This window comes from Ochotona curzoniae, unplaced genomic scaffold (assembly GCF_017591425.1).
Source record: "Ochotona curzoniae isolate NIBS_2020 unplaced genomic scaffold, NIBS_Ocur_1.0 scaffold_1037, whole genome shotgun sequence".
Lineage (NCBI taxonomy): Eukaryota > Metazoa > Chordata > Mammalia > Lagomorpha > Ochotonidae > Ochotona > Ochotona curzoniae.
This window is the reverse complement of record NW_024467083.1, coordinates 12181258-12207311: the sequence shown is the minus strand read 5'-3', so window position 1 is coordinate 12207311 and position 26054 is coordinate 12181258. Positions and strand designations below refer to the sequence as shown.

General features: G+C 43.6%; 1 pseudogene; it reads right to left on the bottom strand.

Moving 5' to 3' along the window:
* Positions 1–1021: 1021 nt before the first annotated feature.
* LOC121168704 lies at positions 1022–2622 on the bottom strand (annotated as a pseudogene).
* Positions 2623–26054: the final 23432 nt, after the last annotated feature.

Here is a 26054-nt window from a genome sequence, read left to right as displayed (position 1 = left end):
TCTTACCACAAACACCCGACTACAGTTCTGATCTTCAGTTCACTTCCAGGCAGGTTTCACTGTGAATCTATTTTATGTCACAGGCCTGGAAGAAGCCAACTTTCTTTCTTCAAAAGATTTTATTTTTTATCGCAAACTCAGATATACAGAGAGGAGAGACAGAGAGGAAGATCTTCTGTCCGATGATTCACTCCCCAAGTGACTACAGTGGCCACAGTTAAGCCAATTCAAAGCCAGAAGCCAGGAGCTTCTTCTGGGTCTCCCACACGGGTTCATGATTCCAAGGCTTTGGGGCTGTCCTCGACTACTTTCCCAGGCCACAAGCAGGGAGCTGGATGGGAAGCGGGGCTTCTGGGATTAGAACTGGTGCCATATGGGATCCCAGCGTGTTCAAATGAGGACTTTAGCTGCTAGGCACCGTGCTGGGCCCAAGGTCAACTCTCTAACGGAGCTAACATAAAGCAGACCTAGAACTATATGACAGTTTGGATTTCCGTCTCCTAGCAGTGATCTGGTGTTTGAAGCACTGCATGGAGTTGGAAGGACTGAACCAAACCCTGTCTGCTGCAGGAAGAACACTGGAATGAGAAAATCACTATTTTGTTTTACAAGTCTTTGGCCAATTCACCAAACAGTGAACAATACAGTTATCTGTACTTCCATACATGAGGCCAGCGCTCTCAACTCCACACCTCCCACTCCCTTCCCTGTCCTAATATCCCATAGTTCAACCTTTTAATGAAAACAACAGTGAGAAATACTCAAAGGCTCATGGTTTCAAATTTAAGACATAAAAGTGATGCTGCCATTATCCCAAGATGCTTCCTATTTCCCATAGCTCTCTGCTTCCATATCTTAGCCTTTTCAGGAGGTTCAGAAGCTACAAGAAGGCCTGGTAAACTCAAGCCAAACCAATACACTGAGAGAATTCATGCACGGCCTGCCCACACGAGGCCACTGAAATGCTAGGAGGGAAACATGCAAGAGTCATACTAAAGCAATGACAGAAGGGGGAAGTGTGTGTAAAATCCATATATTGCACCATCAGAACAAAATTTAAAAGTTCCTTGCTTTGACATTTGGCAATCAAGAAACATCAAAGTCTGTTTTGTATTCTACAAAATCTTAAAAATAGACACTTGCTGGAAATTACAGTGTCCACTGTTGCAACCTGAGCACTCATTGGTTGAGTTCAATTGTAAAGGCTATAAAGATTCCGTGGCTAGAATTAAACACCGACTCCGGGACAGTGACTGAGGGGAGGGGGCACCTTCAGTGAGGGAACTGCCTGCGGTCGGACGGCTTCTTGCTGATGCGCTTGAACATGATGGATTTCTCAACCTTCTTGGTATACTGGTAGCCAAATCCCCCGCCGCCTCCTCTCTTTCGAACCCTGCCATCATTGCTGTTTACATTCAGATCCACAAAAGGAGGCACCTTGAAGCCGAAAGACAGTGCCACCTGAGGCAAGTTTAAGTTACTGACATTGAAGATCTGCTTCAGAAAATGGGAATCATAAGCACGTGTGTACGACTTATAGGCTTCCTGGGCTGACTTGTGAAGGAAGTAATTCTTCTCGATCAGTTTCTCAAGCTGAGACTGAATGTTAGAGATTTTAGGCCAGGAGGAGTCGAATTCACTTAATGGAATTCTTCAAGTAATGAAACCTCGTTCTCCTGGACACAAAATGAGCAGAGCGTGCCCTCGACCGTTCAGACCCCCAGCTGTTCTACCCACACGGTGAATATATCCCTTAGGGTCATCCGGAGGGTCGTACTGACCAATCCAGTCCCTTGCGGCCACATCTGCACACAGCGATATCGCCGAGTCTGCGTTGCAGAACTGGAAGAACGTGGTTGTCTGCCTGTTCTGCTTCTGCTTTCCGTGGATGGCCAGCACGGTCAGGTCAATGCAGTTCAGCAGCTCGTAGTGGTATTTCACGGACATGCAGGAGGAGAAGAAGACCATGAGTTTCTTCTTTCGGTTCTTAAGGAATGTGAAGAGCAGCAGGAATCTCTTTTCTGAGGGACAGACAACATATCCGTGCTCGAGGCCGTCCACCGTGGCGTTGGCTTAGTCGTCATCAACACCGACGTACAATGGCTTCTTCTTCAGAGAAATCTTCGCCAGGTCTTCCACTTTCCTAGTTTGTGTGGCGGAGAAGAGCATGGTCTGTCTGCGGGTTGGCAAAAGTTAAACAGTTTGCTTCAATTCCTCTTCAAATCCAACATCCAAGATGCACTCAGCCTCATCAATCAGCAGACACTGCAGGTTCTTATACATAAACCCTGGGGTGTTCTGCATGTGGTCCAGGAGCCAGCGGGGAGTGGCCACAATGATGTTGATCCCCTTGGCAAGTTTCTGTGCTTCGGCGGACCTGTTGCTGCCCCCCATTATTAGGCCGTATGTGTGCACGTGGTGGGCCTATCCTCTTTTTTAATATCCAACATTCTTTTATAGCAATTATCTTACCTGATCCTTAGAACATTCCTGGGAACATTGCAAAGCAGAAACCACCATCTTGTTTATATCAAGTCCTGGAGCAATTTGTGATTTAGCACAGGCAACCGTCAAAGGCAAGGTAAGCACCAAGCTCAATGTCTTGAGTCCCAAGGCCCACATTCTTCCTATAAACCACATCACACCATGACCCTGCACTACACTTTTGTTTTTGTTTGTTTGGTTGGTTGGGTGGGTGGGTTTTTTTAAAAGGTTTTTTTTTTTTTTTTATTGGAAAGGCAGATATACAGAGAGGAGGAGAGGCAGAAAGGAAGATCTTCCATCCGATGCTTCACTCCCCAGGTGACCACAACTGCTGGAGCTGAGCCAATTCAAAGCCAGGATCCAGGAGCTCTTCTGGGTCTTCCACACAGGTGCAGGGTCCCAAGGCTTTGGGCTGTCCTCGACTGCTTTCCCAGGCCACAAGCAGGGAGCTGGATGGGAAGCAGGGCTGCCGGGATTAGAACTGGTGCCATATGGGATCCCAGCGAGTGCAAGGCGAGGACTTTAACCACTACGCTATCATGCCAGGTCCTCTACTACACTTCTATTCATATATAAATGTCAAGTTAAGTTTCCATGTGTAGCTCAACTTTTGCATATTTGAGTAGTTTTCCTTATTAGTAGATGCTGTGATGAAAGTGAAGGGCTGGTGTAGTTTGGGTAAGAAGTAATAAAATCAGCTCCAAAATGTCCTTTATATCCACCTGCTTCTGCCAAGTCACTCCTCCTGTCTTTCTGGGCCCTTGAGCATGCCTCCATCTTTATTTTAAAAACTTTCTGAGACAAGCATTTGGCACAACAATTAAATTTCCATTTGTTATGGCCATGTCCTGACCAAAGTAACTGAGTTTGAGTCTCAGTTCTGCCTTCAATTCCAGCTGCCTGACACTGTGCAGTAGATAATGACTCAAGTAATTGGGTCCTGGTCATGTAGGAGAACTGTATTATACTCCTGAATGCTGGCTTCTGCTTGACCCAGTCCCAATTGCTGCAAGAATTATGGAGTAAGTCACTAGATGGATGACTTCTCTGTTCTCTCTCTCTCCTCCACCCCCTGTCTCTACCTCTTGAATAAAAGAACATATATTTTAAAATTTATCTTCCTTGAAAAGCTTGGTAGTACTACAATCACACTGATGACGTTTCAATCTTAATGTCAGTTTGTCAATGCCTAGGCCTTATCCCAGAAATTCTGACATTAACTGGTTTGAGTGGATCTCTCTCTCTCCCTCTCTCTCTCTCTTTCTCTCTCAATGACAAAGTAATGTTAAAGTGCAAACAAAATTGAAAATCCCTGCCAAACACAGTTATTCCTTCTCAGTGCTGCATCTGAAGTCATTATGACTTTCTTGTAATTCTCCCGTTATGCTCTGACCACTATAATCCTAGGTGTTTGAATGCACTCTAGGTGTCTGTTGTCCCTGTTAGGCTATGAGGCCTATTAAAGGCTAAAACAATTGTTCATCTCTGCCTCCATCATTTTTTTGCACAGCACCTAATAATAAATATTTAATGAGTGCTATATGAATTGAGAGGATAGATAAATGCATGGACAGAAAGGCGAGTGAGTTGACAGAAAAAATTTTAAACTAATCTGATCAAGGTTTTGTGGGGTTGCACTCTCACCACTGAATTATTGGGACTAAAGAATAAAGCTCACATCAACATGCACCTGCTATTTGTTCAAAAAAAATCTTATCTAGGAAGATAAGACTGTGAACCCTTGGTGAGGCAGCCTTAAAGTATTATGACCTGAACTTTACCCAACAGCAATCAAATCTCCAAAATGAAATTTCACTTGGTTCCAACTAGACCTCAAAAACTCTATAATTTTCTACCCCAATCTCTTTCTTCAGAGAGGGCAATCGTTCATTGTTAAGGGAATGCACTCCCTATTTCAGTAAGTAATAAGCTCACCTTTGTTTTATCAATAAGGTTATTCTAGTGGCCTTTTTGGAGTGTGAAGGGAAGGGTCAACACCTACATTCTTCTCCTATCTTACAATGTGGCTTAGGGTAAGTCAAATACAGTCTCACATATCTGTAGACATAAAATGAGTCCAATAATATTTTCAGCAGTTCTTTTTCACTGTGTCTTGGAAGAATGGTGTGCCACAGTTTTCTACCGCCTTTTCTATCCAAAGATCTTAACGCATTTTATTTCTGCCAAATGTAAATGGGTTACATGATTAATAACATTGTTTCCGCAAGTGGCAGAAAAAGCAATGTCATAGCTCCAAGTTCTGTTCTGTCAAACTGGGCATTCTCTCAAACTTCATCATGCCATTGCATAAGTGCAATATAAGGAGAAGAACTGGATGAAAATTAAGACTATTAAACTTCCTGCTAGCTTCCTAATTAAGAACTAAGGAATCCTTCCCAAAGGCTGATTTCTTCATTTGGCTTCATTAGAAAATTACACATGGGTGGATTCGTAATTAGTCTTAAATACTAAACACTTGTTTATTAATGTTATCAAGCTGAGGAGCCGCACAACTGTCTATGATATGTCAATTTCAAAATGCTGTGAAGCAAACTGTTACCCTATGTTAATTAGTGTTAAACCTTTCACACTTTGGATTACAAGTGCGGTAACACTTTCACAGGCTTGGAACATTTTGTCCTTATGTTTCAATAGGAGAAAAACAGCCATTCCTGTTCATTACTTAATAAATGATTAGGGAGAAAACAGAAAGCAGTACTATTTGTTTTAAAGGATCATAAACCAAGCTGCACTAAGTTCAATAAAACCTAGCTGCAGAATAGATCAGCATTAAGAATTCTATGCAAGAAAAAAATTGCAATGTTGGTTTTGGAAGTTATTGTTTTTTTTTTCCTATTCTTTCTTTTTTCTTTTGTGTGTGTGTTTTGTTCTCTTCAGAAGTTATTCTTTAGCATTTTTTAAAGTATTGCCTAGAATACAAAACTGAGAGAGTTAATGAAAAAGTCTTTTGAGAAAACTCCACTACAAATTTTTAAGCTTACTTATGCATTTTTGCATATGTACATTTCAGATACAACCTGACACTCAAATAATAACACTGAATTCATCACACAGTAAAGCAATGAGAAAATTTGTGCTTAAGATAATTGCTTTATTCTTGTCAAAATTTAATGCAATTAGGTTTGTAATCACCAGCAAGGATCCTGAAGGAAGTAGTTCTGTAATCTATAGGATCTTTGTAATTTGTACTAAATGACTAAAATATCCATAATGATTTATAAAATTTTGTGAATTGGAGAAAGAACAGGATTATTAAAACCCAGGGCAATGAATCCAACCAAGTGGCTTCTATTGTATGTAGAACAATGCCCTTTAATAGTGACCACAATGTATCCTAGCAACATAATAAGCTCTTCACTGGCAACAAAGAACACATAATAGTTTAAATAAATAACTGCTCTTCCAAATTTTGTATTCTATTTTTGGTTCTGCTACTAATTTGAAGGCCTAATAAAATCAGTAGTCTACCTTATGTCTTCATAAAATTAAATGTCATGACATAATTAACAAGTAGAACAAAGATGTGAATTAGATTAGGTAGCATTAATTTAACTCAAATGTGAGAGCCATTACAAAGGAATAGAGGTATATGTTAACAAGGAGCTCAAATTCTGCCTCCCACCAACAGATGATTTCACAAAACACTGCTGGTTTTTCCGAGGTCTCCAAGACATCAATCTTTAACCCCTTCTTAGAAGTTATTGCCTAACTATGCATTTTCCATCTTTCTGTTTGTCCTTCAGGCTTCCTATTCTCTTCTTTCTAATCCTATAGCAGCATGCTTCCAGGAAGAAACTAGGAGCAAGAAAAGATCCTGGTGCCTCATCTATGTCTCTCCCAGCTCCTCTCCCCTGAGTGTAAATCATCTCTTAGTACCACCTTGTCACAAGCGAGTGTGCTAGGTTCCAGGAAACTCCTACCACTGATGATGCACCAATGGATACCAGGAAAAACCACTGTATTTGGAATTTATTCCTGAGCATGACAGAAAAATGCCATATCAGAAAGCATTCAGTGAATTTTCTCCATCTCTAGTAACAGGATATTTTTTAAAAACACAAAACAAAAGCTTTCTATTGCCCACTGCAGCATATTTATTTTTTAAGAAGAAAAAAATAATAATCTAAATCCAAACACTGTAGTGAGCCCAAGACAATGCAACTATAAAGAACTACACTCAAGTCCCACCAAAGGTGTCTCCTCCGTGGCCATTCACAACATTCCATTCAGCAAATGAAAATCTGTCTTTGAGACAAGCAAAGCACTCATTTGCAAATTAGTTCCCTTGCAGTTAATATATTGTTGCTAGGATTTAATGCTCTCATTTTCTCATTATTTACAGCCAATGTATTAATATCCCATGAAATGTTTCTTCTGAAATGATTTTAATCTTCCTATTTAGCTTGCTCTAAACTCAACCATTTTGTAGTAATGAACTTGCTCCCCCTAATTAACTGTTAGTGGGGAGACCACATTACCCTGCAAGGAAGTTATCGCTAATGTGAAGTGTTCAAATGGTCCCTGTAGGGGGCCCAGCAGTCTCAGTATTCACAGTTTCATCAATTTCGTCATAACCATGAGCTCAGGCTATGAGTAGGAATACCCTTAACCAGTACCATAAAACCTGCAAAATAAATATGCATGTGTCCTTGAAAAAGATTCCTTTGATCTGTAACTAGGACAAGAGTCAACACTAGAAATGGATACAGAAAATCAAGCAATTCTTATTGATAAACTATACAAGAACCATTGATGCTAGTGCAGGGACGGGCACTGTGGATTACAGGAAACATAAGCCACAGTCACATGTTTCCAAATCTCAGACACAAGCAGAAAAAATGCCATAGGGAAGTGATTTCTGAAAAAAGAGACAATTAGAAGTTCAGCGCACAGAGTACTATAGAGCATTGCAAGATCAATCGCCACCTAAGTAGACCCACAATTCACAAGAGTAAGATCACTGTAGCTACAATGAGCTGCACAGGTTCCCCAACTGTAAAGATGCAGAGACAGTCTTGTGGAATTTGAGTGGTTACAGATGGAGAAGGGCACTCCTCATAACTACAAGTCATTCACACACTGAGTGAGTACCAATCAGCCCAAGACACTGCTTATCCAAACTGTTTATATTTCAAAATTTGCAATGGATAGGTTTTATGTTTTGACTTTTTCCTTCTTCAAATGAAAACAGATACTGGGAAGGCACAGAGCTAGTTAATGACAGAACCATATCGGATGCACTCCACCGCTTCCATCTGTCTCTACCTTTTACCCAGGCAGTGTAAGGGCATCCACTCAGAAATCACACTTCCAAACTCACCTTAAGCCAAAGTAACAGATCAGACGATACCTTCCATTCCATGTAAATAAAACACTCTTTCCAATAAACCTCTTCCACAAAGGGAACTATTATACCAGATGCACAGACATCAGTGCGGGGGCATTGAAAACGTGAGGAGGGAAGGCAACAGGACATCTCTAAGAAAACTGGACTCCCTGAGTCCTGCAATACAGGTTCTGGTGGAACGTGTGCTTCTTACACTTTCCTGACCAGGGGGCCAATGTAACAGATGCCTGCAATGAAAACCCTATGCTTCTTCCTTTTTGCAGACTTTTCAGAGTCTGTGCTGTTCTGTCATTTCTTTAACAAAACTTCCCCTCAATAAGTGCCCTGGAAAGTTGGCCTTTTAGTGTCCTGATATCTTCTGTGTTGAAGGTGAGAACAATTTCTTCTATTTGTATACCTTGGTTTCCTCTTGGAAACTTCAGGCTAAACTTTCACCAGCAGGTTGATGCTTAGACACACGCTATTACTGGAAAGAAATGAAACTCTATGTTACTGGAAGCATTCTCTAGTATTTGGCTTGAGTGACTTGATTTAAGGCCATTTTAATTTTTCAAGCCAGCCATGACCATTTTAGTTATTTACTTATTTACTAAATTGACATGAAATTAGTAAAGTTCCTATTTTTCATGATACTTATTTAGAAGCATAGGGGATCCTCCTATCCCTAAAGCAGTAATAATTTTCAATATGGAATTGGAAAGGAGTTAATCAAGAAGTGGGAGCATTCATTTAATTGTCAATTTTCTCTTAGAAAGAGGAGGCAATTCTCATACCCCTAAATTGAAATATTAAGCAGACGATCAATGATATAGGCAGAGGAGGGTTGTACAAAACTGTTTGAAAGTATTGAACCTTGTAGTCACTGCTGTATGCCCAAGTGAGTGTGCAGAATAGAAAGCAATCGGATAGTACCCTAGAGGTGGAGAGAAGGTGAGAACCAATCAGTAAGACTTCATGAATGCTATTAAGAAGACATTTAATAAGGTGGGGTGAGTGCTTTGTCGCCAGTGTCCTAATAATGCAAACCTTAGGACACAGCATTGAGGGCTCCAACAGTTGGGTTCCAGCCACTCATATGAGATGCTTGGCTGAAGTTTGCAGATCTGCACTTCCATCTAGTTTAGAGTAAAAGTTCACTCACTTTCTCTCTCTCTCTCTCTCTCTCTCTCTCTGTCTCTCTCTCTCTCTCTCCTTGAATACAAGTATATGGTGTTAATGATAGAAATGGAGTATAGGATTTATGAAAACTCTTTGTATTGCTACGTCATAATCTTTGTTTTGCAGATTTAAAACTATTCTGAAATAAAATGTGATAAAAAGTGATTATTGAATGAACCTCTTCCAAGAAGCTGTTGGACTTATCTGGACAACAAGATGCTGGACTCTATGCTTGGTATGTGCTTGCAACGAAGGAATCTCAACTGAACTTGAACTGTGGTTACACAACAAGATGGAGGAATCCACCATGGGGGAAGGGTTATGGGAGGGGTGGGGGGAATCCCAGTACCTATAAAACTGTATCACATATTACAATGTTATTAATAATAAAAAAAATTAAAATTCTAGGAACCAGATTAAAAAAAAATGTAAGAAAAGGGAGGAGGAGAAAAAGGGGAAAGAGAGGGGTAAGGAAAAGGAAGAGGAAAAGAACGAAAAACAAAACCAGGAAATTAAGTATTTACCACGCAATGATTGGGACATGGATCCTACATAACACTAATACTGCTTTGTAAAGACAGAATTACATGTGGGAAAACGACTCAGGTCTACCAGTCAGATTCTGCAATCACAGCATCAGAGTTTCTTTATTCAAAGGGCAAAAAGGCTTTTTTACTGAATAAATGTAATTTAAGACCCCTCTAGGGACAGGTATTTGGCACAAAAGATTCACTTGAGAAACCCGCATCCCATACATAAGGACTAGTTCGAACTCCTGCTCTACAGCTTCCTGCTGATGCACATCCTGGGAGACAGTGGGTGATGGCACAAGTACTTATTTCCCTGCCAGCCATGTGGGTGGCCAGAATTGAAATCTAGGTATCTGACTTGGGCTGGCATCCTAAATCACTTTTCTTGTCCTCCTCCTTTTTCTTGTTCCTCTTCTCCTTTCTCTTTGTCTTCATCTTCTCTCTCTTTTTCACTCTCTTTCTCTACCATTTTTAATTAAATTTTTGCCAAATAAAAAAGGTTCCTGGCCATTGTAGCCACTGGATGTGTGTGGGGGGGTGAATCTACAAAAGGAAGATCTTCCTCTCTGTCTCTCCTCCTCTCTGTATATCTGACTTTGCAATAAAAAATAAAATAAATCTTTTAAAAAATGAAGAAACAAAAAAAGAAAACATAATGGCCAAAAGAGGCTAATGATTGTGTCACTATTGACACAATCAATAGTGATTGTACTTTGCTATTTGAAGGAGCATCTAAAGATGGTTGCAAAATCCAATTATCCATCCTTTGGCTCCTTTGTTCAGACTTTAGAAAACACTGATTGTCACCCCTTGCATTGATGGTAAGTCTCTCCCAAGGATATTCAGTTCTGAGACTGGGATGATAGAGATATTTAACTAATCGGGAAATTATTGTGCTTGAAACGTAAATTTGGTCATAGCTTCCCCATTTAATGAAATGTTAAGTGCCTGTTAACAGTCTGACACGTTTGATGTAGGCTCCATAGATAACAATAGAAACTCTTAACTTCACTTTCATAGCACACCTATATTCTGATAAAGAATTTAGAAAGCAATTGCTTAAAGGGCAGAACTCAGGTTATGCTGTTTTCTAGCTTTCCTTCCTGAATAGCCTCATTAAGCACAAGAAGCTGAACAGCAGTTTTTTTTGAAAAAAGGGAGCAAAATCACCTTCCCAAATCCAAGAGTTCAAATGAGATTGCATACAAATTGCTGGGGTCTCTCTTCCTTCAGCCTAGCAGCTTTTGTTCCCATCTCGATGTGACTTGCATGGCAAACAATGGAGCAAAGCACAAGAGGCATGACTGCTTAAGACAATAAAATCACCCTGAATGTTCCTTGGACAATCTACCAGGTCGGTCCCTGCCTCACAAATCTCTTCCACATGCTGCTGTCCATCACACAAAAGGCTTTTAGGAAATGAAAGGGGAAAAACTTCAGCCATCAGTTGTCATAGAAACAATAGCAATTGTGCCACCTCTATGCAACTAGACAAGGGAGCCTTGCTGCTGTTGTTCGGTCATTGCCCCAAGCATCCAGAGCAGCACCAAGCAACCTCAAAGGAAGCCCCTGTGTATTTCTGCCAAGCAAGCAAATTCACATCCTTCCAGTGGGCTTTCACTGTATACCTGGAATTGAATTAAAATGCAACACTAGCTATGAAAACATTCCATTTAAGACAGATTGCGCAACTCCCAATGTGTCTCTCTAAGGTTTAATGAGGCAGCCATAACCATTGTTTATCAGGGTCACCCTGTAGGGAGCAGCAGGGTGCAGGGTGTTTATTCCCAGCTTGACGGGATCCGTTCTCATCAGGTTCTCATCAGCGAGAACAGTAGTCACCTCCGAGAGACTATAATTAAGCTGGTGATTAAGATTAGCATGTGGAAAGGAACTGTCCCTAGGGTGAGTTTGAACTGCCAGGGATCAACTAATAGAGCACAAGGCCAGGTGGCTGTGGCCACCTCTCAGCTGAGTCTCTGGCAGTGCTGCAGAATGGTTTGTCTCATAAATCAGTAGTCCTCAACCTTCAGTAGTAGACTATAAATGGCTGGCAGTCCCTGGCGGCCCACCCAATGCACGAAAGTGTCTGCCTGAGAGATGGAACACATCGACCTTAAATATATTAAGCTCGTGTAAAAATGTGTGTCCTCTGGGCTCATGCGAAAGACACTTCTGGTTAGCAGATCTCCTGGGAATCTCTCTCCCACTCTTGACTCTATTTGCACTTGTTGGTACTGAGGTCAAGAGTGTTTAATAAATGTGGATACAGATGGGCAAACCAGAATGGGATACTTAGACTTTGGGAATGAACAGTCAAGGGTGACACAAGCTGGGTGATACAATTGACACCAGGCAAGCGGTCAAATTCAAATGAGGGCAGAAGAAACTGAAGAGGTGGAAGAATGAGGGAGTGGGGTTTAGATTCACACAGGAATAACACAGGAAGTACAAGGTACACACAGGGAAGAACGAGGCTCCTAAGGCTGGGACTCAGTTCCCCTTCCAGTTCCAGCTTCCTGCTAACACACACCCCAGGAAGCAGCTCAACCTTTGAGTTCCTGCCATAAGTTCCCAGATCCCTGCTTTGTCCTAGGTCAGCCCTGGCTATTGTATGCAGTGCATTTGGGTGATGAGGTAACAGATGAAATTTCTCTTTTTCTCTTTTCCCATCTCTCTGTTCCTCTGTGTTCATTTCCCTGCCTCTCAAATAAAAATAAATACATAAATAAAACTTTAAATAGAACAAAGAGGAAGAGAGTCTAGAGGTAACAAAGTCCCTATCAGTCAACTTATTTCTTCTTGAACTTCTGCTACATCCCTAAGCATGTGTGAGTCGTAATCACACAATTCTTTTTTTTTAATTTTTTAAATTATATTTTTTACAATCTTTACATAGTTAATTAGGGTAAAAAGGTTCAAGGGTTATAAGAAAGTGGGTAAGATATTACTTCCATATTGTTTCCTTCATGTTTAAAGGGGAGTATTAAGGGAGAAGGCCCACCCAATTACCCACCCTCCCCAGGTCTCGGATGTAGGGCATGCTCCGAGGTTCTTGCTCAAGTGGTTTTGATAGTTCACCTGTTATGAATCGCTGCCAATCTTGCCACTCCAAGCACTATGAAGTCTTTGAAGAATCCACTGATTGACATAGTCCATCATAGAGTCTCTGTTTGCCCCGCATTTTGCTGCCAACATATAGCTGAGATGGTTGATTGACTTGTTCTGTCTTCTAAGGTTTGCTCAGTCCTGCCTGATCTACCCTTTTCCATTACCAATTGACACATTAGCCAGCTATTGGAGCTACTTTGCCCAGCTTGTCTGACCCCCAGGTCTGGACCACATGTTCACCAGCAGGAGCTATGACTCACCAGGGTAGTTTCCCAAGTTCCTCCACTTAATCCACTCCCAGACCCAGTTCTCATACATGCCATTGGGTTTTAGGCCAGGTTCCAGCAAAGTCTGTCCTTCCATTTGGCCTCGTATGAGCTGGTGAACGCTGCAACCTGGCCCACCCCACACCCTATTCAGGATGCACTTTTGGGTGCTGCTGCCCTGACCAGTCCAGACTGTTCGGGGTTCCTTTACCTGTGATTGATGGCAGGCTCCTTGGTCATACCTAGCTTAGTCCATCACCACCCCAACTCTTGAGTTAACCAGTGGGGCTAGAATTTCCACAGGGTTTGGCCCACACATCTCCCACAGAATCTACCCCCAGATATGGTTCTCGAGTGCTAGTTAATGTAATGGCCCTGCTTAATATGACCCTTCTCCTTATCCAACATCATGTCAGGTAACAGGATATGATTCTGCTGGACAAGCCCTGAGCCACAGCTTTTGCATGGACTGGTATTTGGTGGTCAGCATTGTTCAGTGATTACAAGTTCTTCAAATGAAGAGTTACTGTCATTGAAAATCTTTAGGATTGACTCATGTCCTAGAAGCACAGTGGGATCAAACTGGAGCTACCTAAGCAACGATTCAAAGAACCAAAACCCCAGAGGTCCAGGCCCAGCAGCCAGCAGGTGGAGCCTGGTGCCAAATGGTGCACTGGCTGCTCAGGGACAGCTCACCAAGTGCACGTGGTGGCTGTCATCTGGGATCCAGGCATGAGATGCTGCATCCTGAGACCCACCAGCAGCCAGGAGGCTGCTGGAAGTTTAAACTCCAAGGCCCAAGGTCGTGCCCCTCCCCAATCCCATTCACTGTCTAATGAGGGTGGCAGGTGGGCCCCGGACCTGCCCAGTCATAGAGACCTTCCCCCTCGGTGTACTCACCCCGAAGGGAGCAGCCCCGGGAGCCAAGGCAGGTCTGGGGACAGCTCACCATGTGCACATGGTGGCTGTCTTCTGGGATCCAGGCATGAAACGCCCTGTCCTGAGACCCACCATGATCACACAATTCTGCAGCGAGAAAGTCTGTGCAGCTTTTCACTGCAAGCATAAAATGTCTTCTTCCTAGCTAGGAGGGCAGTTCCTGAATCATGAATCCAAAAGAAAATACATAAACATCTATCAAAAGAATCTCTGCACAGTAGAGCCCTAGTCAAGAGTCATTACCACGCAGGGATAGGGTCACTGTCACAGTGGCTCCTGGTTTAAGCTACTCTGGGCCCCACACTAAGAGATAGTCAAGCTGGGTGCCCATGATAGCCAAGAATGCACACACCGTCATCAGAACTTCAAGACAAAGAGATTGGACATGCACACTTACTCTGTAAACACTGCCCTAGGTTCCAGGGAGTTCATCATCAGAAGTGGGTACTTGAGTCACAGGTGAAGTGATATATAAGCAGCAGGTTTAAACACAGTGAAATGTAGGGTGCGGATTTGGCACAGCAGTTACATGACCGCTTGGAATACACACAGGCTATACCGGAGTGTCTGAGTCAGAGTCCTGGCTCCACTTTTGATTCCTGCTTCCTGTTAATGTGTACCCTGCAAGGCAGCAGAGGATGTGGGAGACATGAATTGAATGGAACTGCATTGAACTGAATTCCCAGCTCATGAGTTTTGCCTGGCCTAACCCTAACTAGAGCAGTTATTTGGGGGAATGAGCCAAAATGAGCATATGTGTCTGTCTTTCAAATAAATTAAATTTAAATATTAAAGTTAGAAAAAAGAATGAAAGCATGATTGTAGGTGTTAATGTGTACCCTTGCATATTTATCTAAATCAGTGAGATACACAAAAAGGCTTCTCCTGAGTAGCATTTTGCTGTGATTTGAAACACAAGAAGAAGTTAGGCTAGATGAAGAAATGGGTAAGTGTTCCATCAAGAGGGACAGCAAGTCCACAGAGATCAGTATAACATAGAATATATTCAAGGGGAGCCCTGGTGGTTCAGTCTGGGTGGATCATACAGAATAACTGAAAAACCAGAGACTTGCTCTGGAAAAAAGGTAACAGCTAATATTTAACGAATGCCTGTTTCATACCAAGTTATATTCAAATTGCTTTATAAATAAATTAACACATTGAATCCCTATGACAACTTGGTGAGTAAATACCAGCATTTTACAGAGACGGAAACTAAAGCCCAGAGAGTACATGCGCATGGACAGAATGTGACTGTGTCTGTGTTTGAGTGCAGGCTGCCTCATGCCTGGGCTGTGCTTCCAACCAGTGCACCAAACTATGCCACCCCAGTCTGGTGCTGGCTGAGAAGTCAGAATCGGGACTGTGCTCCAAGGGCTGTAAGCCTTGGAAAGGTTTTAAGCTACACCGTAAGAAGACACGCAGATATTCATTCTTAGAAAGTCTCTCCAGAGGTGTGCTAGGTGGTGAGAGGAGGGTGACGAGCCACATGTGGGGCGGCAGGGACCAGCAGGCACAGAACTCAGAGGTTAAGGTCAGTGCTGGGAAGATGAGTGTGACGGTGAGCATCACAAGTGGAGGATGCCTCAGGGGACCACGTGGGCACAGGGCCATTGGGAGGACTGGAATGTCAGCACACAGAGCAGGGGCCATCATTCAGTACTCAGCATGCTGAAGGCCTGTGGGTGCTAAAAGGAGGCTGGAGCTCAAGCCCTGTGGAACACAAGAATAGGGTATAAGTAGAAAATTACCAGAACAGGGGCATACGTAGGGTTGGAACAAAACAACTGAGCTAACCCAGTTTCTAAAACTTGTTCTTAGAATCTTAGAAAATATTAGTTTATAGGGAGAATCAAGATGGCAGAATAGGGTAAGGACACATTTAAACAGATGGAAAAACATTTAATCAGGATGAAGCAGAGAGGATACATTCCAGGAAATAGCAGAAGACAGAAAAACAGCAGAGGGATACCTGGAGACTGACAGAAACAGGAAAGCAGCGAAAACAACAGTGTGGTGTTGCAGTAACTGATACTCCAGCTGCATTCAGCTAACAGTAATCTGAACTCCACCAGCAGCCTGAACTCCAGCAGCAAACAGGTGGGAAGGGACTTTCACTGGGAACTTGGGAGGTGAACCCACACAAAGAACTGTCTGTCCTGCTGGTCTGTTTGATTTGACCAGGAGCTGAGACAGAGCAGCAGATCCCAGATGGGCAGTGCGAGAACAGGGTGGATTTCACAGCCCAGTCAGCCCCCTAGAGCTGAATTGGGTGCCATTTTGCATAAGGAGGCAAAGGCAAGGGAAAGGACTGAGCATACACAGAGCTGGGAGTGAACTCATTTCTGATTCTGTGAACTGCAGCAAAGTGGCATTCTACAGTTCCACCCAAGGCAGGTTTGGGTAGCCCTCAGACCTGACAACCAGCAGATCAAGAACTCTAGTAGTGGTATGTCAGGCGCCATTTTGCACACTATGGCAATAGCTTTGGGACTGCAGGGGACCACAGTGAACTGCGCATGTGCTGAGCTTGTGAGAACTCACTGAATTCAGTGGATTTCACTGGTCCCTTAGGAAAATAATACCGACTGTGGCATCGTAGAAGTCAAATAGGTCTGTGTGACACCCAGATCTAAAGTCCAACAGGTTCCAGCAAGATCAGCGCCACCAACAACCTAACTATATAAGACACCTGGTAGATATCTCTCTAATCCTGGGACCTGTTCCAACCAGAAGTGGGAGAAAAGTTGCAGAGAAAACGGTGCAGCCTCAGCACAGTATCACATGAGGTGGAGAGTGGTAAGCCAGGAGCTGGGGCTGTGGAGATCACAGTGGAACTCTAACATAAGAACTCAGACCTGGAACTTGCTGGAGGTTGTGGCACAAGTGGCTGCAAGCAAAGAGCCGTGTAATAACCACAATAAGTAAAATCAAACTATAGACCTGTGGGTGACATAGCTTAGAAACCTGCCCCAAGGAGAAGAAAGTAATAACAAGAAGTACAATGACCAAGAGCAAAAGAAGACACACAGGCACAATGAGTATTACTGAAAACTCCCCTGCAAAGGAACAAAACCCTATGCCAACTTCAGAGTTAACTGAGGAAGACATCAAGAAAATGGGGGACACAGAATTCATAAAACTCATTTTAAAGCTTCTGATCAACAGTGAGAAGCACATACAAGAGTTCAAAGAATTTAAGAAAGCAATAAAGCAAATCAAGACTGGTATATCAGAAATTAAGAACACAGTAGAGCAAATTAAAAGTACAATGGAGAGTCTGCAAAATAGAATGAAGCAAGCAGAAGAAAGAATCTCAGAATTGGAAGATATTTCCTGTCACCAGGGGGAAACAAACAAAAAGCTGGAAGCAGACCTGGATCTGGCTAAAAAGTATTCAAGAATTGAAAGACACTATTAAGAGGCCAAATATAAGATTTATGGGAGTCCCAGGAGGTACAGAAGGAGAAACTGGTTTTACAAATATATTTAATGAAATAATAAAGGAAAATTTCCCTAGTCTGGAGAAAGAATTGGGAAACAAGATCCAGGAGGGACACAGAACTCCCAACAGGCTTGATCAAAAGCAATCTTCCCCATGACACATGATTATCAAGCTCTCTTCAATTGAACATAAGGAAAAGATCCTTAAATGTGCACGTGAAAAAAATCAGTTGACATATAAAAACTCACAGGAGACCTCTCACAGGAAACTCTACAGGAAAGACGATAATAGAATGACATATTCCAGATACTAAAAGAAAAAAATTGTCGGCCTAGGATAACATATCCAGCAAAGCTTTCTTTTATCTTTGAAAATGAAATAAAATTCTTCCACAGTAAAAAAAGTTAAAAGAATTTGCCTCTTCCAAACCTGCCCTACAAATGATACTTCAACATGTTCTCTTCACAGAGAAGAGGAATAGCATCAACCAAAACCAAAGGCCAATGCAAAGAACATCCCAGTAAAATTAGAACAGAAGACTAAACCAATGAACAACCCATTCCTAAAATGACAAGACCAAAGTACCACCCATACATATTAACCCTGAATGTAAATGGCTTAAGCTCAATCAAACATCATAGATTAGTAGACTGAATTATAAAGCAAAACCCATCTAAGTATTGTCTAGAAGAGACACACTTCACCAACAAACATCAGCGGAAACTATATTGCATGGGTTTTGTTGTTTTCTGTTTGTTTCATCTCTTCAAAACACTTTCTTCTGATTAAATTCTTCAATGATTCGTAGATCATACAGTAGAATCATTTTCTTCAAGAAGGTTCTTGATTTTCATTTCTTCAGCTACACATTAGTCATTTACTAGCATGTTATTTAACTTCATGGTGTTGTTAATTTCTTTTTTCTTCCTGATGTTGATTTTGTTTTGTGGCTCTTCATTTAAGGGGATGTATAGTAGCTGTGCAAAGGAGACTGTCATATCTAGTAACACGTCATTTAACTTCATGGCGTCGTAAATTTCTATTTTTCTTCCTGTTGTTGATTTTGTGTTATGATTTTTCATTTGAGGGGATGTACAATAGCTGTGAAATGGAGACTAACATCCAGATGTGAGGATACTATGCAGTGTGCATTTCTACTTCCAGACAAAGATGGAGTTACAATGGAACTGTGTACTATATCTTGACAATAGGATGCTGGACTCTCTGCCATTGTCCATGCCTGCAATGATGGACATATGACTGTGTATGAAGAGCTATATTTTAGTAATGATATGGAGGAACTAGGTGGTGGGGGGGAGAATTGGGGAGGCGATAGGGGAAATGCCAGGAGCCTATGGAATTGTATCATAAAATGATAATAATAATAATAATAAATGTATAAAAGTATTAGTTTATAAAACAAAAGATACAATGATTTTCTTCCCTTCATCTATGGATTCAAGTGTCAATCTCTACTGGAAATACCTTCACAGACTGCTCGTCATCTCTCTGGGCATCTCTCATCCCAGCCACAAACATTTTATCTTTTTCTTTAATTTTTATTTTACATTTTGAATTCTATCATATAATTCTGTATAGTCTGAGATTCCCCTGCCCCCAATTTCTACTTGCCAATTGGTTTTCCCCATATCATTGCAACAGTACATTCCTTCATAAGGAGTTAAAATTCCTCCAGTCTGCTATTTAAGTGTGTCCCAACATTACTGATACAGACACAGACACAGAAATTTTCACCAACAAATGGACTTTGAGCACAGCCATGCCTGACAGCCCGTGCCAACACTGTTCTGTCAAGTGAAGTGTCAGCTGATCTTGTTCAGCAGGGCCAGCAATTCCACAGGAGCCGAGCCATGTCTCCTCCCAATTCAGTAAGAGCAGAAATCGCACACCTGTAACACATAAAGATGCAACAGATGAGCAAGTGGAGAGTCAGAACGGCCAGGAACTTCCCAGGGTCTCCAGCAAGAGAAGGCATGACAGAAAAGCACAGCGATGCCCACCATCAGCCACCTAGGTCTCCAGGCTAGCTGATTCCAGAGAGCAGGCAGAAGGGCTGGGTGGTCAGTGAGGGGGAAGGTCCTGCCTCCGTGCAGAAGGCATCAGGTGCAGCAGGAAACACGGAAGCTGCAGGGTTGCTGGCGTCCCCTTGCATGACAGGCGCTGTCCTGGACCTCAACAGCAGGCTCTGGCTCTTTGGCAGGAAAGGTACTTTCACACTCAAGCTAGGAATGAAAACAACCTGGGGGTAGAAAGGGTAACTTGTCATCCAGAAAATAATGCAGCCCCTTCAGAACCTTGGACCACTGGGAGGCGCAAATCCCAACACCTGCAAGCAAAATCCTGATTGTAATTGCAGATCAAGAACGGCCTTAGAATGACGTAGGAGTCTGCTGTGTTTTCTTTGTGATGCGGCCAAGATAACAATGCCACACTTACAAGCCCTCACTGAGTGCGTATTCCCTACAGGCAGAAGACAGCCACGATTCCATTGCCTTGAATCTGTCACCACAAAATGCTTTAAAGGATTTTTACTCTCTGTTTTCCTGTCTGTCCTGTCTTTCCACTCTGACGGGGAGCCTTCTCCACTTGCATTTGTTGTTTAGGTTAGATCTACGAACATCTCAGTGTCAAGTGAGAGACAGGGCCTTCCGTATATTGTAAAATTAGAAAACAAATCTCCCTTCTGTCTGTAGCCATTGTTTTCAGGACCGACCCCACCCCGCCCCCCATACAGTCCCCTTCCCTGTCCTGGCCTTGTACAGTAAGACACATTCTGGCTGTTTAAAAACTAACAAAGCCTCATTATTTTGAATTGCGCTTCCGGAAAGACTCAATCTACTAACTTGTAGTGGGGTGGAATTTACATAACACGACTGCAGAGAGGTTTCTGAACTGTTTCCTGGGGGAGGGACATGCAAGGCCCACACATGCCTTCTCTTTGCAGAGTATTGCAAAGCCCGTGTCAACCAGTGCCTGCCACCCTGTCTCCAGATTCTCTAATGTCGGTGTGCAGGGCCAATATTCAGGGCCCGGTATAGAGAAAAAGAAAGTGGAGTATGGGAGCGGGGGTGAAGGAAGCTGCTGTTTCTAGGGGTCCCTGCCCGGTTTCCCAGGCTCTTGTGAATTCTGGTCCCTTCCCTCAACCCCCATCTCCTGTAGGGGCAAAACCCTTCCGTACAGGACAACCTCCTAGCCCACAACAATGAAAGGCTGTAGGGGAAAAAGTGACAGGGACACAGATCAAAAGGTGGTCGTTGGGACTAAGGTGGAGGGTCCCAAGGAGGTGGGCAAGGGACCCCCGCCGCTGACACTTGGCAGTGACCCCGCTTGCGCTGCCGGAGTACACGGCGGAACTGCGAGGGTCGCGCAGCGTGCAGGTCTAACGCCGTGGACAAGGAGGAGCTTGTCACCTGACATGTAAGGAAGAACAAAGGCAAGTCGGAAGGCGCTAGTGCATCAAAGGAACCTTGCAAAGAAGGGCTTCCGCCTTAAATGCTTTCGTAATTCTCCTGCTGTTGCAGCCGCCACCGGTACAGCTGCGACTCAGAGCAGTGACTTACTTCCCTTTAACTGCCACGTGGATATCACAGCCTTTTGATGTCCCTTTCTTACATTTGTAATTAACTTCTGCAAAGAACTTACTCTAGCTGCTGCTTGCCCTTTGGTCGGGCACTGCGTTTAGCTAGCGCGAAAGGCAGATCCATTGGCGCCCTCTCCTGGTAATATTGAGGAGCTTCAGAAAGGAGAGCTAAGACTAGGAAACCTGCGCAGATGCAGCCAATTTTTTTAAGGATTATTCCATATCTGTGGTTATTAAACTTCAGCGTTCCCCAGAATCGCTGCCAAGAGTCGTTAAAACAGATGTCTGGGTTCCACCCCCAGAGTTTCTGATTTACTAGATCTGGAGTGGAACCCGGTAATTTGCATTTCTAGCGAGTTCCCAGATGTCAGTAGCAGAGGCGGGCACCCCAGAACTACAGCCATGTACATAAGTCCCTTGGGGGAAGCAGCAGGGCATTTTGCCAAGTCAGTGAACCTTATTCCAAAGCAGGAAGTGCGCTAAAGATGAGTCAACCGAGAAAGATTGCTACTTCCCAGGGCATTGTAGGGGATGACTTATCTTTTCTCAGCCTTTGCTAGGTTCATGACTGAAATTCTTATAATGAAAGGCAGATGAACAAGAAAAAAAGCTGAAGAATTCTTCCTTGATGTGTGAGGAGGTTGAAAACCCAAAGAAACAGGAAAAGCTGTGTGTTTTTATGAATACTGGCAGTGGGCTGGGGGAAATGAGCATCCTTAATGTTTGGATTTCTTTCCCGACCTGTAGGGAGGGCCTGTGGAACGACGAATGGGCTTCAGGATAAGACTGGATTTTACCATCTGCTTCAGGACAGAAGGGCGAGGGGAGAGAAGGGTGTGATCCTCCCAGTTCCATTGTTTCCCAGTTGTATTGGGGGAGTCTGTCCAAGACCCCCTCAGTGCGACCCAAGGGAGTGAATGCTGCCATCTGAATGAGAAGTCAGGGCTCTTCACCACCATTACCCCGTGCTGGCAGATGTAACTGCTGCCACTGCCACCTCAGAGGAAAGATGCAGCTTGGAGTATTGCAGAGATCAGGGTGGGCACATAGCTTAGAGGTTCCCAATGTCAACCTCTCATAAAGAAGCTGGCTTTGAGTCCCAACTCTGACCCCTGTTCTACCTTGCTGTTAATCCCAGTCCTGGTAAGCCCGATCCTTGAGCCGGAGCCTGCTCAAGGGTTTGGGTTTCTGCCATCCTTGTGGACTGAGTTCCTGACAGCCTGTCCCCGACTCTGATGGTTTAAGACGTCTGGGAAGGCAGGGGATGGGAGTGTCTCTCCCTCTCCCTCTCATTCCTACTCTCCCTCACCATCTCCTTCTTTGTCTCCGTGACTGCCAAATAAATAGAACATTACAGAAGGAAAATAACTGACGGAAAACTGACCACACAGCTACAAACCCACTCTCTTGTGGCTGCATCCCACTGCTTTGGCCTTGAAGAGCTCTCAGCCATAAGGGCTCAGGCAGGCCGTGTGGTTACCCATTTCTCCCAGCAGCTCCCTCTGTAGGAGCACATGTGAGGAAGCCACACCCTTGTTGCTGCTGTTCTCGGCTCTTTTGTGGTAGCCCGTTACCCTGGGCACAGGCCCTGAGCAGAGTTCTGCAGGTACCCCTCCCACCTGCTTCTTTCTTCTCACCCCATGTTTTACCACCAGAATATCTCCCTGCCTGCTCAGCAGCACCTGCCCTACCACCACTCTTGCCCGAGGAGCTCCCGTACATCCATCAGCGATTTTGTTACTGAGCAACATCCCTGCACCACTTCCAGCCTCAGAGCTGAGAAGGACCCCATGCCAAAGGATTCTGTCAGAGTGGACTGATCCCTTTATCTACCACAAATTCCATGGCTAAAACCCTTCTAGTAGAAAATTAACAAGAGAAAATTAAACAATTACTTAACATAAGCTGTGCATGAAAGAAAGGTGCAAATAACCCGGTGGACACGGGTGTTTTGTGAACAGTTGTGAAGACCTGTGATTGGATGACAAAAGGCGGTGAGCAAAGAGTAACGAAGCTAGCATCCATGTCTGCTGCATCCTTGCCCCTGCATGTTTAGTGCAGTGTCTGCAATGGAATGGATCCCTGATATACAAGCTAGAAAGAATGAGAGCAGACACCTGGGATGGAGACTTCCTGTGTCATGGGTTCACGTACATGGAAAAGGAACGAGGGCAGACGAGACCAAGGAGTAGCTGAAAGCCACAAACAGCAGCACTCTCAAGCCCCAGGCCGGGCAAGAAAAGCCCCATTTCCTAACCGAGAGAGCCACAGCTGTGCCACCCTGAACCTGGGTAGTCCTGAACAAACCGAAAACTGAAGTGTCATGGTTGAGAGGGACTTTAAATCTGAGACACAATAAGGTTGCATTAAATGCCTCTGGCCTGGTGTTCTGTTCTTGTTGTTTTGCTTTGTTTTGTGTTTAGCAAAAGAGTAGGAAATTATGTTCACATCTTTAACTTTATTTTATATATTTACTACACGCTATGATAAAGAGGCTAGGTAAGCCAGATGATGAAAAGGGGTTAAAGTAGCAATAGGTTTCCCTACGACAGCGCCTCCTGTGGCAGCCCTGGGGCTCACTGCTCGCAATGGCCCTCTGGACAGACCTGGCGGCAGTTGCCTGGCGTGCAGTTAGCTGACAGCTTACAGCCATTGGAAATGTCAAACTTCACCTGGAACATCGCATCCTCCAAGACCCCCAAGGCTCAGCAGGTGGACCAGGGCTTGATTATACAGGAGTGTGTTAAAGGACAACCTTTACAGAAAACTCCCACTTGGACTGGCCAGGGCAGGCAGGTCCATGCAGCATCCTGATGCTCTTCCTCAGATGTCCTGTTTCCCCCATACCTCTCACAGGCCTTGTTTCTCACTGAGTCTCAGATGCTCCTGATGCCATTTCACTGTTTACTTCATGGCGGCCCTGACATCTCGGCAAAGCCACACGGAGTCTGCCGAGGACCCCCAGCCTGGATGGGGTTTCAGTTAGTGACAGTGAACTCCATATCCAGAGGTTTAGCAGTGAACTCTCCAAAGACCACAGGGGTGGCAGCCTCTTTCATGCCTTAAGCATTGGGTAAGACTTTTTAAAAATCCTAATGTGTGTGCCCTCTTTTGCATGAGCTTGCTTTTCTGCCATGGAAGGGTTTCTGTGACTCTTTAATGTGACAAGAGCTTGGATTACAGAGGAAGAAATCAGGATGACCTGAGCAGAAATCCTCATAATTTTTCTTTTTCTTTTTAAAAAGGATCTGTGTATTTATTTGAAAGGCAATGTGACAGAGAGAGAGCGAGAGAAAGAGACAGAAACATTCTTCTACACACTGGTTATTTCCTAAGTAGCCACAAGAGCCAGTACACCATTCTGGTGTCCCATGCAGGTGGTCCCAGCCCAAGCAGAGAGCCATTGCAGACCATGGCAGCCATCGTCTGCTGCCTTCCCACACCAACAAGATGCTGAATTGAAAACGTACAGCATCTGGAACTCAAATCAGTGGTTCAGTGTGGAACACCAGTATCTTGAGCAAAGACAGCCATCTGTACCACATCTCTGGCCCTGGCATCATTTCATTTTTAAGCACAAACTCCTGCGGCTTTAAACATCATATTCGAAGCCACCATCCAAAATCAATGCCCTGGGACCGGTGATACCTCTATAGCAGAAAATGTGAAAAACACCACACCTTCCATCTCACAGAATACAACCTGCCACCCGTGCATTCTTTCCTAAACCCATCGCCACCACCACGGCCTTTCCTTTCTGGTGAAATGTTCTTAAAAATGCCAAGGGGTTTAAAGAAGTGTCTATTAACTAAGAATTATTATTTAATTTTAGACATTCTCAAGTCTGCTGACAAATTTTCAAATTTTCTGATACCCTAGAACTCATAATGAGATGAGCAGAAAGTATACAAAATGAGGAAGCTTATCTTGGCACTTTTCTTTCGGGTGTATCTTCAGGTTGGCCACACAGAAAGCCACTTTTGATACTGAGAAGTGTTAAATTTACCTCAGGCTTATTCTCCCACACCCCCACCTTCACAGATCTAAGTCTCCTGAAGACTTCGGAGTGAGAATAGTGATTCAACTCTGAATTAGGATGTGGTGCTCACTGAAAGGAGACAGCCTCTGAATGTCAAGTGCAGAGCAACCACCTAAACCAGCCACACATCATAGTTCATACGCTTCTTTAGCCCACCAGCCATTATGGCCAATGAGTTTTGAATCTACCTATTTCAGATTGCCCAAATCCTAAATGCATGCCCATTTGCCCCATTCCGAGCACACAACCAAATAACTGAAGTGCATCTTTAAAACATAACCTCATCTTGGTTTTCCCAACCAGCTTTCAAAGATGTAAGTGATGGTCAGAGGAGACCCATGTGTAACTCTGGAGCAGATAATAACTACTGGTCTGTCTTTTCTGTCGGTGGCTGCTTATACTCAGTTCCATTTTCTTTGCTTTTCTTTCTGGCTTTTATAGAACCTTGGGAATCAGAGGGCAGCTAACTGGGCACATGGCTCAGCAAGCACTTGGAAGCAGTGTATAATCAATATTTTTAAATAATTCTCCAAATACTGAATAAAAGGTCATTTTATGAATTATTGGATGAGAAATGGACAGTCACATAAATGCCATTGCTGTTGGCAGTGCTGCCATAGAAAGCCACACTGCCTGAAAGTGCTATATGTAGGCACAAACTCACCCAGGTTAGGGAAATACAAAATAGGGCCAGAGATACAGAGCATTTCCCAATTTGATAAATGAATCAAACTGACACTCTGAAGTCTTCCGGGAACACACATAAAAACTTGGAAGAAGCAACATTCCCCTCTGAGCCACTCTGATTAACCCAGAGGGTATTTCCTGGGGATTCAGGGCCAGGAAGGCCACTCACTGAGCCAGACTGTGCATGCCATGCCATTAAGCCCAGACTGGACACTGATTTCCATGAAACCTATCAGGTTTGAATCATTGTCACAATAACAAGCATAAAAGAAGCAGTAAGAATTTCTCCATAACAAAGTCTTCCTGAATGGTTCTAAAGAATTCTTTGCTACAACATCAACCCACCTGAAATAATTCATCTGATCTCTGTCCGTTATCTCCTGAAACAGAGCAATGATGCATTGCAGCCAAGCTTGGAGTAAACAG